Raw genomic sequence first — 15,389 nt, 5'->3', positions numbered from 1 at the left:
GGGAAGGAGAGTCCCCTCCAACTGCTTCAAGTATGGAGTTGAAAAAGCGAACCGTTTTTTTTCCCCCATTCTGTGGGCCTATATAAGTTCAAATGATGGTAAAAACTTCTAATGCATTGCAATAGGATTCTAGGATTCTGACCCAAGGGGAAAGAAAATAGTTAGAACTTCCATTCAGTTGACATTTATTAAATGTCTCCAATGTGTAAACCCAGAGTTGAATACCAAGTCAATTTCTAACTGTTTCCTATTTATTATCGCTTTGATGTTTCAGACAATTCAAACATAAGTCCAAAATGAACAGTCCCAAAGTTTCCACTTTTCATTATAAAAATGAATTAAGTGTATTGAATAATATTGGAAAAATAGAGAACAGAAGGCCAAAACTACCACCATTATAATTTGATGGGTGTATTTCCTTCAAGTTTATTTATCTAAACAGAGGTCTGAGTTGTAATCATTCTATAATAATAAAGTATCTTTTTTCTACTCTGCTTTTTTTCCAGTTATCATACATTTTCCCATGTACTTATATAATTTTCAGAACATTATTATTGATTAAAATAACTACACAGTGAATGTATATTAACCATTCTTCTATTATGGCTTCCAATGTTTCCACTATTTTCCATCAATCATTCAATTACTTACTTATTCATTCAATTTCACCAATATATTTTAATCAACCTGAACGATTATCATGAATGCTGTTCTAAAGTCATATCTTGCACTTTGCGCTGTTGCCTTAGTGTCAATTCCCAGACATGAAATTACCAGGATAAAAGTATTGACATTTTAAAGACCCTGGATTCACATTGGAAGATTACTTTCTAAAAGGGTTATAATGAATTTATATCGCTTCCAGGACAATAGTGTCACTCATGTCAGAATCTGGGGTTCATCAAAGACTTGCTTCTTCTTGATAGAGAAGCCACCAATCCTATCTATTCTGGTTGATCTGTTTTTCTGTATGTCATGAGAATTTTTTTTAAAGATAAAGACCCAGGGAACTCCCTGGCAGTCCAGTGTTTAGGACTCTGCCTTTCCACTGCAGGGGGCACGGGTTCAATCCCTGTCGGGGAACTAAGATCCTGTAAGCTGCGTGAGCAGCACCCTCCCCCCACCAAAAAAAGATGAAGAGCTAATTATGTCCTTCCTCTGATTAAAACCCATCAAATTCCTACTATGTTTTTTTCAGGATAGAGTTACAATTTCTTAAATCACTCATAACTTCCCCTGTCAAACTAGTCTACCCTACCTTCCACAAATCTCAAACCACATCCTTTAGCCTGATAAGCTGCTCAGTCCCAGGTTCTACTTTCATATCTCTGCCTTCCCCATGCCGTCTTCACTGGCCTAGTACAATCCTACATGCTACTACTTTGTGAAAACTTTCTTGTAACTTTACCTTGTCCTTCAAATAAAGAAATTAGACCCTCCCTTCTTTGTGACTGTATAATACAATCATTCATTATCACTTCTAGGCTGTATGATTTAGTGGTTAGTTGCTCAAACTCTAAAACTGGATGCCTGTTTTCAAACTCTCTTGTCTGTGCATAAGTTTAATAATTTTGTGAGTTTCCTCAATGGCAAAACAGAGATACCCACAGCCTCTACACCACAGGGTTTTATTGGGATGGTCCTTATTAAACACTTAACACAAAACCCAGCACACAGTTGAGTGTTAAACTGATGCCGCCCGTTATTATTACGCTCATCATGTTTCTTTTTCTCTTCATAAACAGAGGGTTTCTTTGAAAGCAGGGACTGTGTCCTAATCATTTTTGTGTTCCCAGGGCCTGCCGTGGTGCCTGGCACACTGTAGGTGCTCAATATACCTTTGATGAATGAATGGGACCCAGAGCTGAGTAAGGCATGGCTTCTTCCCTCCAGAGTCCACAGTCTCATGGAGGAGCTACATGTGCCCGAACAGCTTCCTATACAGAGCACTGTGATAAGGTGGACCCTGGCCAGTACCTCTATTCCTGGAGAACAGCAGGTTTGCTCCCTGGAACCTCCCAGAAAGGGGAGAAAGGAAGGCAGAACAAAGAGCATTAATTAATACAACCATAATTGAGTACATTGGGCAATCGATCAACTGATCTATATGGTTGGATTAAATGACCAATTCAGAGGGCCTCTGGCCTCTCACAGAGTTATTTTTAAAGTAAATCTATTGTGATGACCAGTCAAGGAATCCTGACCTTATGCTGAGTCACAGTGAGACTAAGAGAGAAGAAGGAAAACCAGATTAAATATTTAATGAGAGGGCTGCAAATGATTATAGTGCCTCACGCTCAGTGAGTTTTGGATGTAAATTCTGGTTAAAAGGGTCAGGCCATACCTCTACAGTGTGTGTGCTTTTAAATTTCCAAAACCTCGTGTTCATGTGTCTTTATAGATTCTCTTAATTCATGTAAACTCTGAAGACAGCAGCAACAGCATCCCCCAAAGTTCCTAATGGAAAAATTTGGGCTGGGCTTAATGGCCTGAAGCAAGCTATAATATTTATAGTGTAGTTGCACATTTCCTTTCTATCTGTCAAGGGACATGGATTTGTACTTATTAAAATCACAAGTAAATATCAGTGTATGGAATTAGCCTCATGATCTATTGCATTCCCAAGGCGAAAAATAATCAACATTCTTTTAGATAAAACTCCATGCCACTAGAAAATGTGGGAAAGTTAGAAAAAAAATCATAGATACAGGGGAACCAGAGCTTCATTTTGAAACAAGACAAAACTTAACCTTAAAGGAAATATCTGGAGCATCTCCTAGAATATTTACTAATGTAACTGGTAGGCAAATGTGGCATTCGACTGTGCTCAGCCTGTGAGCAGGCAAAAGGGCAAAGTCACGTACACCAGTGTCACTCATAACCACCCAGGAATAAAGAGCACTTGAACAGACAGATTAAGTAACTCAAGACTGAAATTTTAAATCCTACAGGGAATAAAGTAGTTGAAACAATTATTATCATTTTCAGCTTGCATTTCCTTAACTCTTCAAGAAACACAATTTTTCATGCTAGGGATATTTCTCTACTCAAAATGGCGATACACTGGAAACACCATTTCAGTGCCTCTAAAGGAATAATCACTTAGGCATAATTCTCAGCAGTGGATATAAACAAACCTACCTAATTAAAATCAGAACGTGTTATGAAACTCTGGTTAAGACTGTAATATAATTAACTAAAAACTATCAGAAATACATTTCCAGACCACTTTTCAATACGCTGAACTTAACAAAAATGTAATAACTCAGCTTTATTAACAATTCCTTAACAATTATCGTAATAATACATCGTCTTTAGTACATGAACCTGAGCCTACTAGTTTATCACTAAAGACAACTGTCTTTCTCTCCTGTGACAGGTGTGATTGTGCAAAGATCCAGTGTGACCAAAAGCTTACATCTATGGCACAGTTGGCTGGGGTTATGAGTATAACCTGTGGTGAAGCAAACTAGACCATATTGTGTAGGGAACCCATGACCTCAGTCTTAATAGTACTGTGGTAAGAAAAATCCAGGGACTGTTTACAAAACTAAATAAAGTAAGTAGGAGATCTGCTCATTTATAAGTCATTCATTGAATTAGTAAGCAAAAGGCAGAGATTCTTTGAGATACTGATAAAAGTTCATTTATTCATGTACACACTCATGCATTCAGTCATCCATTCTACCAGTTTATATGAGTACCTTCTATGTGCCAAAGACAGAAAAGTGGTCTTACATTTTAGTGAGAGAGGTAAACAAAACAATTTCAATTCAGTCTGATTTATGCTTATTCAAACAATTTAAGCCAAGTGAAATTTCTCTATATAACTCTTGAACCAAGCCCAAAATTTAATAAACCAATCTTCAAGAATTTATCCTAAATCAGAAATTTCCTTTAAAGATATATATTTATCCTAATACTAATAGTACCATCTCAGAACTACAACTCATTAATTGGTCTATAGATTTAACCATGTATTTAAGTAAAGGTAGCTTAAGGAATAGAAAAAAAACAAAAAACAAATTCCCATGGGGTAAGTGTCCTGTTCACCAAGAACTTGGTTCCTTGAATACTACCAGAGAATTTGAGAAAACACCTATGGCTAGTAGGCAAATGTACATGGGGTGACAGCCTACTTGAAGCAGGAAAAAACAAACAAACAAACCCCAAACCATCAACATAGATCCAGATTATTTAAATATCTTTACTTCTCTGAGCTGTTTCCTCATCTGAAAAATGGAGAAGATTCCCATAATATACTCCCTAGGGTTCTTAAGAGGATTAAATGAGATATCCATTGTTACGTGCTTAACAAGGTGCCTGGCACATACCAAGCACTCCATAAATGTAACTGTCATGATGCTATTATCAGCTCAGCATCATATCCTTGTTTCATTTCATGAAGTCACCCTGTAACAGTCTACTCATAGCAACTTTCAAATCAGTATGTCTCAGATGGTCACTTCAACCTAATTCAAGATTTACTTTCTAGAATACTTGTGTTTGACATACTATTATACCAAGGAGGATAAAGTCTATTCCAGAGAACACTGCAAAGCTACAAGGAAGCAGAACTCTTAATTCTGAGCAAGCCCTTGCTGACTTTAGACTGTTAGGTCTTCCTTAGAATAAAGTAAAACTTGTCTCCACTTTAATTCTACCAGTCTTAACTGTTATAGACTTGTAGAGCTAGTTAATCTAAGCCATCTTCTACATGACAGGTCTTCAAATATTTGAGACAGTTACTATTCCTAGCTAAGGCTTACTTTCTCTGTACCAAACATTCCCACTGTCTTCAACTGTTCCTTATATGACACAGTTTAAAGAAATGAAGAGAGAATTCTCTTTGCCTCCCAGATAACTTTTACTGTCTTGGAGCTAGTGGCATTAAGGACATATAAAGTATTTCTTTATACTTCAAGGGGTAGAAGCTAAGATCCTGGGAAGATCAGGAGGCAACAAACACCTCTCAGTGACTTGCATTTGCTTGCAATCACCCTGTTTTGCGGTGGCAGTCCAAACCCACATCTGCATAGTTAAGGTAAGCCCAAGAATCCTGGAATCACTGTTAGCTTTTTTTTTTTCTCCAACAGGCTAAAGAGCCAACAGATAAAGGAGTAGAAGCCTTACAATCTTATTAGGATGGACTGAATAAGAATGTCCTGGTTTTGAATTTCCAACAGACCTTTCATAAAACAACAAAAAACCATTTGATTCATTCTTGATCTACATGGATGAGATCTTTTTGAAGACAATATCATTATAAGTATGGAAATACTCTCTGGCCATAACTCATGGTAGAGCAAAAATCATCACCCAGATTACTAATGCATCAGCTTCCTCACAAGGTTCCCCAAGACTGGTTTCTTCTCATTCCAATTTACTCCTCACAATGCTCTCAAAAAACAAAACTGATTATGCCATATCCCTGATGCAAAATCTCTCTTGGCTTCCTTAGCTGCTTAGATGAAAACATACCAGCTCCTTAAACTGAAAATCAAAATTCTTCCATGCCTGCAGCCCTCACCCCCAACCTGCCTTTCTAGATCACAGGTAGCTATTATCCCACTATGTACACTGCCATGTTATAGGCTATACTCCTAACCCCAGCCAGCTGTGTAACTGATGTGAGCTTTAGGTCCAGGCCAAAAAGAGGTGGCCTACGATGACAATTCACTTCCGTTAAGAGTTGTGAAGATGGGGCCAAGAGCCCCACCTACCGTCATATTCCCCTAGCATCATTTCCTGGATATGTGCTAGTCTTGATCAGAACCCCAGGCCCTTGTCCTGTGTTGTTCTCTACATACATATAGAAGAAGGCACTTCCCCTAATTCCTCTGTAAAACCTCACCAAGTTTAAGACGTTGATCAAATGCCGCTCTCTCTGTGAAGCCTTTCTCCATTTTCCTAGGCAGTATGCCTTACTCAATCATCTGTGCATTTGTGCTCTTGGGTCCTATTTCTGTAAGAGCAGTTGCCAACTTATAATGTAATTTTTATCTCTATACTTCCTTTCGTTACTAGATTATAAGCCCCTTTGGAATACTAATTGAGGATTTGTGTCTTACTTTTGTGACCCTAGAATCCACCATTGTGCCTGTCACATAACGATAATCAATAAAGGTTTGCTGAATGAATAATGAAATAGAATGTCTACTCTGTTTTGGAAAAGAGAACTGATTTCAGTAAAGCTAGGTTTCAGAAAAAAAAGGAAATGAGAGGAAAAGTAGAAGTTGCAATGAATTTGTCATGACTGGTCAGTGTAATTATAAGACCTCGCCAAAAAATAAAAGACTATTTTAGCAGCCCCTTGCAATCTCTATCTTTAGAGCTAAAGAAATGAAATTTTAATGGCCATGTTTACTCAAGCCAGTGCTCTAAGCCAATTATGGTTCTGTGTCCACTTGAAACTACCAAAGTTTAAAAAGTAAAAGTGGTGCATGTATTTATTTACTATTGTTATTGAACATTAGTGGGTTTTCTCAATACATATAGTTCATATAGCCAGTGTCAAATTTTGTTTTAAGTTTCTAGATTGATCTGACAAAGTATTTAGTTGGTAAAATTTCTGCTTGTTTCTATTTAATTGCCTCTCTAACAATGAGAAAAAAATGTTTCCCTTTGATTGAGATTTAAAAGGTACTGAAATCAATCTGACAACCACATTCAGTGTTTGTTTGCAAGTGCATATTTTTGGGTTGCTATTACTCAAGGTATCACAAGAGTTTCTTAATCCAAATATTTGCTCTATGTGCAATATCCCCCAATATGGCATTTCTTGCAGTTGCTGGAAATCTTTTAGAATCCTACCATGTGAAATTAAACAAAGTCTTCAAATGGTAAGAAACACTGGCTAGCAACCAGAGTACTGTTCTCAGGTTGCTTCAGACTTTGTTGATCTCAACTACAGACACCTCGACCTACGGTAGGAACGTTCTCTCCTCATCAGTTCTTTTAAGAATGTAGTTTCCTTCTTGGATGAGGAGAATGGGTAAGGATTCAGTGTTCAAGGCTCTTTGAAAATGAGCTTTCTTAAGTGCTGATCTTTTATGAATAACTGAACCTAAATAAACCTGGTATTGAATATATATATATATATATATATATTTTTTAAACTTCTCTTGATGGGAGATGAGAGACTGGGTGCCTTTGACCTACTCCATATTTGCTAATTTAATCTAGAGTTGTAAACCCTGTAATTGATATGTAAACCAAATTGGAACATTTCTTTTAAAAAAATGTTTGGAAAAATGGAAAACTCAAGTTGGATTAATGGTTCTCAACTTGGTCCAATTTCCCCCCCCAGGGGACATTTGATGACATCTGAAGGAATATTTGGTTGTCAAAACTAATAAGGTGCTACTGGCATCTAGCAGGTAGAGAAATCCACAGTCATCCAATTGTTCTTCCATCGGTAGTGTGTTATTTTTCTCTGGCCGCTTTCAATATATTTTTCTTTGTCTTTAGTTTTTGGTTTGATTATTATGAGTGTAGGCATGTACTTCTTTGGATTCATCTAGCTTGGGTTTTGCTGGCTTCTTGAATGGGTAAGCTTATCTTGTTTGCCAGATTTGGGAAGTTTTGTTGTAATTATTTTTTCAAATGTTTTTTCTACCCACTCACTTTCTCGTCTCCTCAGAGACTCTGCTGACATGAATATCAGACCTTTTAGGATTGTCCCAACGCTCCCTGAGGCACTGATTATTTTTTTCCCAATCTTTTTTTCTGTTGTTCAGGTTAGATAATTTCTGTTAATCTATCTTTAAGATGAACTGAAACTAATCTCTTCCCTCTGTTATCTTTATTCTTCTATTGAAACCCATCTAGTGAGTTTTTAATTTTGGTTACTGTACTTTTCAGTTCTAAAATTTCCATTTGGTTCTTTCTTTCTTTTCTTTTTTTTTTTTTTTTTGCTGAGACTTATCTTTCCATTCGTTTCAACAGTATTTGCTCTCACTTCTCGGAACATTTTTATCATGGTTGCTTTAAAAGTCTTTGTTAGCTAATTCCACCATTTGTGTCCTTCAGGATTGGCCATTTATTGATTGTCTTTTCTCATGTCAGCTGAGGTTTTCCTGGTTCTTTGTATGCTGAGTAATTGGGAATATATTCTGGATATTTTGAACATTATGTTATGAGACTCTGGGTTTTATTTAAACCACATGTAGAATGTTGATATTTTTGTTTTATCAGGAAATCAACCAAGTTGAATTTAGGATGCAAATTCTGACCAGCCTTCTACGGGGTGTGGTTTCAATATCCATACTGTTTCCAACACCTTTGTAGCACTATTTGGATCTGACTTGCATATGCACCATTCAGTGGCCAGTCTGGAGCCCAGGCAGTGGCCTATCCCTTAGTTCAGCTCCCAAAGTCTTTGGTAGGTATACTGCTTAAGATCAAACCCAAGCATGTGCAGGTCAGGAGGGAGCCCAGGAGTTAATAAAGAACTTCATGAGATTGCTTTTAAAATCTACACCCTCTCTGTAATCTCCCTAGTACTTTTTGGTTCCTTTGATACCCCCTTTCAGTCCTCAGCCCAGAAGCCTGGCACTTTAGTTATTCCACCCTGCCACAGACTTGCCGTGACTCATTTCTCCTCTGATTTTTCTCTCTTAGGAAGTAGACAGAATGTGATAGTGCTGCTTAAATCCAGCCCTGTCAATACTGGGTCTTCTGAAATACCTTGAAATTTCTATTATGTGGCTGACACTTATCTCTGGTTTCTAATACAGATGTAAGTATTCATTATTTATTCATTCAATAAATATTTACATGGTATCTACTATGTGCTAGTCACTGTTTCAGTGAACAATACAAGATTCCTCCCCCTCAGAAACTTACATTTAAATTGAGGAAAGACAGAAAGTAAACAAATATTGAGTAAATACAAAATATGGCAGAAAGGGATAAGTGCTGGAGAGAAAAATAAAGTTAGGGAAAGGAGATGGGGGTATAGACTTCCTTTCAGAGTAAGGTGGGAACGAATAGAGTGAGCAAAGAAGTATGGGATCTGCTTGAAGGTAAAAGGACTGTTCCAGTCTTTCCTATTTATACATTTGATTAGTCATTGCAAAGAGAACTTGGGAGGTAAGGCTGTTGCAGCCCTTGTGCATGCCGCCATCTTGCTCAGAAGTTCCCTGATTTCATGTCTTCATTTTAAGCACCTGAATACTGTATATTCAAAGCACAGTTTTCAAGTGCACTTGGAGAATAGGCTAATTCTCCATTAATAAACAGCATTTCGGGCTGAATTAGTTACTGGATATAGTTCCCCACTTCTTTGTGGTAAACACTGACTGGTGTACTCGGGGCCAAGTTTCTCTAAGGTTTTAGTTTACAATGAATAATTGTTTTCTTTGTGTCTTATACAATACGTTCATTGTACAAAAATCAGAAATTACGAATAATCAAACAGAAGAAAATAAAAGTAACTTAGAGGTACCCATTTAAAATAATTTTGGTCTATATACTTCCAGATTTTTTTTTTTTTTTTTACCATAAATAGGTTTCAAGTGTTTTTGGAAACTATTCTCAATGTAATTATGGGTTCAACTACTACATCATGCTGTGTGACAAAACGTCCAACTTAGCTGACCTCAATGACCTCAGGTTTTTTAACATTATATCACTTTCCAAGAAGATAGACATATAACATCTGCTTAATATATTTAAAAGTCTTTAATGAAGCTTCTAAACTGATGCGGAATGCTCTTATCTAGTAACTCAGCTGCTAAATTTATAGCTAGGTCAATCACATATGTCCTGTTGTCACTAAATAATAAAGGCAACAACATAAATACAAGAAAAGCAGCACTGACAACTGCCATTTATTTATGTGCCAGCCATCCTGATAAGCAATTTATAAATACAAACTAAAAATAGTTTCTAAAATATTTTAGAAAAGCGCATCACTGTAAGAAACGATAGTTTGGTTTTGATTTACTTCTAGAGAAATGAGCTAACCATAGGGTTGATAAAACTCAAGAGAACCAGCTAGTAGCATTAGCTTGAACGACTCTCACTTATTTAACCACTCCCCATCAATTATTAAGCTGTCCCTTGAGGCCACCAGAATACCATTTAATTCTTCTGCTACACTGCACTGAAATGCTTTGAAAAAGTTCCTCTTGTTATATTATTTACCACTGTTGCATCAGCATACTAAATCACATGTGGTAGCTCTCTGCTAATAAATAGTCAGTTTATTTTTCAGGGGATAGATTGCTCCTTGGTAAATCACAGCCATGACCATCTTTACTCCAGAAAGGCAAAAAGTAAGAATTTCATCCAAAGCATGAAATTCTAATGCCACCCTCTGGCCTAATAATTCTACTTCAAGGAATGTAGCATAAGAAAAATATCAAAGATGTGTGAAAGATTTAAATGTCCTACAACGGGAAAAGCAACATGGCCGTGCCGACAGTGAAACATTATGCAGGCGCGAAGTATCCTATTTTAAAAGATTATATCCAGACATGGGAAACGCTAACGATATTTTCCATGAAAAGGGCAGGTTCCCAGGTTATCTGCAATGAAATCTCAATTTTGCAAAATAAGTATGTATGTGTTTGTGTAGTACACATGTATGCTTATACATATGAATGCTGAAAAGATATAGTGAGAAATATTACCAGTAGGTAGCATTAATATGGGTAACTCATTTACATTTTTATATTTTTTGGTGTTTTCTAAATTTCTACAATGAATATGTATTTTTATATTCAAAAAGAAATAGACTCTCTTTTATATGTAGATTTGTACAATAGGAAAGACTCTTATTTATAGATCTGTAAAGTTTTCAGATTTTTTTAAACTTAGGGGCTTTTTCTTCAAAACAAGGTTAGAGCCTTAGAGATCTGTACTAGATTAGTATCGTTTATTAACTCAAAGCATCTGCTTGAATATTAACTTATTTTAAATGGCCTAATTGAAAACACAGTGTTTTTTTCTCCCATGAAATGTCTTTGTTTTCTTTCATACTAGGGTATTTAAATAGAATATGATTAGTTTTGATAAAAATTTTAAAATGACCTCAAATTTCCAAATCTTACTAGTAATTTCTCTTTCCTTTCAGATTAGGCCACACAATCAACAATACCAAAAGTGGGTTAATTTAATTCCTGTGAGTCTGAATCTGATAACCTATGGCATTTAGGCCAAAGTGAGGTCATTCTCAGTGGCTTGCAGCCAGTCTCTGCTGCTTTGAATCTCTGCCTATAACTTGGATGACTGACAGATTTTGCTGCCTCATCCAGAACTATCATTCTTCAGGATTTTCATTAGAAATGAATGGGGCCAAGACCCACAGTGTCCCAATCTCAGAAGTTTCTAACCTGTGCATTGTATAACATCTCCGGTTACCACTGAAAAACACCAACACAGTTATAGTAACTACGAACTATCTAAGGCCTACAGGCAAAGACAAGAAGACGTACCAGCCAGCCCGGCTCTACAAATTATATCTGAGCCTTTTGTTTTCTCATCCCTGAAATGTGGCTTATAATTCCTGTTCATTGGGCAGCTGTGAGGGTGCATGAGTTAATGTGTGAAAAACGCCGGGCACAGTGCTGGGTGCACAGTTAAAATTCAGCAAAGTGGTAGGGTTATGTCGTTATTATTGGTGCAGAAACAAAATAAATTATATTTGTATACATATTTATGCAAACCAAGAATAAAAACATTAATAATTTGAGAACAATCCATGGGGAAATGACAGACTTGTAGATAATTTAAAACATGCAGAGATAATTGAACATATTCAAAGGCTGCCATTTTATGGTGCTCCCTCTAAACTACATACTTCTGTTAACATTCTTAAACTTGATACAGAAGATCATGTGATAAGGTGCTTAAATAAAGTGATTATTGCGAGCTAGCTGTGGTCTTTCCTACGTGGTGACTGCTGACGCTAATTACTTTATGTGTAACATACGAATCACATAATTTCTGGCCGCAGCACCAACCCAGATGCAGACTACTCTTGAGCGTGAATAATGGAAGGAAGGTGGCAAAATCTCATCACTCCAGCAGGCAGGGCTGGAGAACAGGGCAAGAGGCACCTCACTGTCTCTTGTTCTTTGGGAAGGACAGTAGGACTGATAATGAAAAACCCCTGTGTACAAGGAGTCTCCAATTTCTGACCTTCCCCTAAAACAGTAAAGCAGAACTTATGAGAGTAAAAGCAGAGTCCTACTCTGTCTGTGCTCACATTGTCCATACCTAACAGAGGGTCTGGAATTGAATAACTCTCATTGTTGAATGAATGAAGAAATCAGTGAAGCCTCCAAGTTAAGACTATGCGAAATAGCTGTGGGGGACCTGAGAGGCACAGGGGGTGCTGACCAACACAGGTATTCACTGTGTTATCCCCTAAGTTCCCATTAATTGTTGAAATGTGAGGACCAAAATTTTAATTCAGCTCCAAGCAAGGATGTTGGAGCATTTCTCAGAGTCTGTTTACAAACATGGTTTGGAACTTCATAATAAGTGATATACAAATACCATGTGATGATCTGGACGGTGTTCATCACAGTTGTGCTACACAGTCTCTTTAGAATGAGGACACATTTAAGATAATGTCTGGTGTAATTTCACATTACATAATTATTGCAGGTGTAAGGAATAAGTGTTTACAGTATAGATAATAACAAAGATAACAGCTAAAAATTAGTTAGACCACATTAGCATTAAATCCAGACACTGGGGTAAGTAGCTTTCCATGCAGGACTCATGAATCTCCATACAGGTATCTGAAATAGGTTACTATATTTACTTTACAGATGCAGAAAGTGAGACTTAGGAGGTTCACAAACACTCCCAGGTCCACATAGATAATAAGAGTGACAAAACTAAGATTCATATGCAAAGTATCTGATGTTAGAGACTTAGAGATGGATCACTATGTTATTCTGACCAACAGGCTTCATCTACAGCTCTAAAGACCTAAATTTGAAATAGCTGATACTTGAATAATTGGGTATTATTATTTTTTTAAAGCTTCCCTTTTTTTTAGCCGTTGAAAACTGTCAAGCATAGGCAACTATTTCGAAAACTGGTTCTGATGTGATTAAAATTTAAGTCTTGAAGCTGTTGCCTATACCTATGCCTGGAATTAGGTATTCCTATAAGTGTCTTCCTGATTATTATATCCATTTGGAAACAAAAACATTCCTAGAATTACCTGCTCCAAACTCCTTATTTGATAGAACAGTCTGGGTAAAAGGATTCTTGGTCAATGACTAAATTGAATACGACACAGCTGTGTAAGAGGCTGTACCTGTCAAGCACCCAGCATCTAACTGGATCTCCATACAGACATGGGGTTATTTTTGAAAAATGAGTAAGTTGCAAAATCCCCTCCCAAGAAGAACAAGCATTATGCTCACTAAGGACTCCACAGAAGTTCTAAAGGTCAATTCAGACTGGTTCTGATCATTTCCTTCTGTTTTGATAAAAAATATGCTTCTGGAACCATAGCAATGGAAGAAGAGCTGGAGAAGGAGACGGCTTGATGATATAAAAAAAAAAAAAGCAGAAAAGCCTAGTCTTGCTTTTTAATCTAAAGGGATATGAAGTTCTCTGGACTTGACAGATATGGGTCCTGGCTTCCTATCTTTGCAGATGACAAATGTGTCCTAGTGGGCTGATCTGACTCCTCAAGAAGCTCCAGTCTTACCCTCTCTTAATTTTAAAAACATGGAAAGGTGAGGCATGTCATCTGCTGGGTCTGCTTGAGGAAGTGGAATTTTATACCTGTCACTGTAATGACTATTAACTTTCCAGCTGATCAGCAATAGTTAGAGGTGAGAAGACTGTTCTCCCCACTAAATGCTGAAGTAACCAGGAGTCTGCCATAAATAGGCAGCTTCCAAGGATTACAATTCTTTTTTTTTTTTTTTTTTTTTTTTGCAGTAAATGGGCCTCTCACTGTTGTGGCCTCTCCCGTTGCGGAGCACAGGCTCCGGACGCGCAGGCTCAGCAGCCATGGCTCACGGGCCCAGCCACTCCGCGGCATGTGGGATCTTCCCGGACTGGGGCACGAACTCGTGTCCCCTGCATCGGCAGGCAGGTTCTCAACCACTGCGCCACCAGGGAAGCCCAGGATTACAATTCTTTGAGTCCCAGAAAATCTGGATAAGAAGAGAACTTCTAGGTAGCAAACAAGCAGGCATGGTGTGTGTGTACTTACTGTACATTCCCGAGGCCCTCTTTCAAGAGCCAAGAACTTATTTCCCCAACTACTGGGAATATTGGCTGCTGGCTGTCGAAACTTACAGCTGACCTCTCTCTCGGAATCACCCTTGGGAACTACCCTCCACCAAGGGGAGCTGCATCACCCCAAGATGACTTAGCCCCTCCCCAAGGGCAGCTCAAATCCAATGTCTGCAAAACAAAGGCGAGGCCTCCTTGGCGACAAACTCCAAAGGGCCATCCCAGCCCCAGAGCTCCCACAGGCTCACCTTCCCCTTCTGCCAGTCCAGCCTTCCCCACTCCCTTAGACAGAAGAGAGCACTCTCTTGAATCATCTCCCAAGATCACAAAAGCAGAAGAGTTGGGATTCAAGTCCAAATCCATTTGACTCTCAGCCCTAAGTTTCCATCAACTTTATGAAGCCCTTGACTTTGACATACAAAACACAAATCCTTACATCTTCGCAAGACATGCGAAGTCCCTTTTGATATGACAGTTCTTTCTAGCCTCACACCCCATCACTCACTCCCATACAACCCCTGGTCCAGTCACACCAAACTCTTTCCTTTCCCTGAACGTGTCATGCTTCTGCTTTCTACCTGGAATAGTTCATTGTTCTCATCTGCTTGATGACCACCTCCATCTCCTACAGGTCTCACTTCAGGTGTTCCCTCCTCTATGAAGAATTTCCTGGCCCCTCAGTAGGGTTAAGATTTCCAGCCTTCAAGTTTCTACCACAGGTTGTGTGTTCCCTTATTGTGGTAACTGTTAATTATTGTAATGGATTCTTTGTAGGCAGGGAACATGTCTTTTAACTCTGCTTCCCAGCCTGGCATTTTAAAGATGTTTTGCTGGATGGATAACTAAATGAAGTCAATGGAGGTGCTGGTCCCAGAGGCCCTGGCTGAAAGGTTGCCAGCGTCCCCATGACTGGGAGGCATCATATAGCGTCATACAAATTTGGATAAACTGTGACCTCCTTGAGCACGAGGACTAGTTTTTCTTCATCGAAGTAACCTTTCCAAGACCTGACACCATCTCTCACTCATAGAGGACAAGACGCAAAAAGCCCATTGAACCAAATGAGGTCTTGGCAGAAAGGGTTGACATACGAGAAAATTACTTACTTTCCTGGCTCAGTCTAAACTATTTTTTAAAAATCTCTATGTTGTAAGATACATAAGATATTTCTC

General features: G+C 38.1%; 1 protein-coding gene across 2 annotated transcripts in view; it reads right to left on the bottom strand.

The window, feature by feature from the left end:
• The window catches only part of SRGAP1 (SLIT-ROBO Rho GTPase activating protein 1), a gene marked incomplete at both ends in the record, with an annotated part of 272,809 nt that overhangs the window by 114,243 nt on the left and 143,177 nt on the right, over positions 1-15,389 (bottom strand). The window lies entirely within an intron of this gene.

This window comes from Hyperoodon ampullatus (genome assembly GCF_949752795.1).
Source record: "Hyperoodon ampullatus genome assembly, chromosome: 11".
NCBI classification, from domain to species: domain Eukaryota; kingdom Metazoa; phylum Chordata; class Mammalia; order Artiodactyla; family Ziphiidae; genus Hyperoodon; species Hyperoodon ampullatus.
This window is presented reverse-complemented; position numbering and strand designations above follow the sequence as displayed.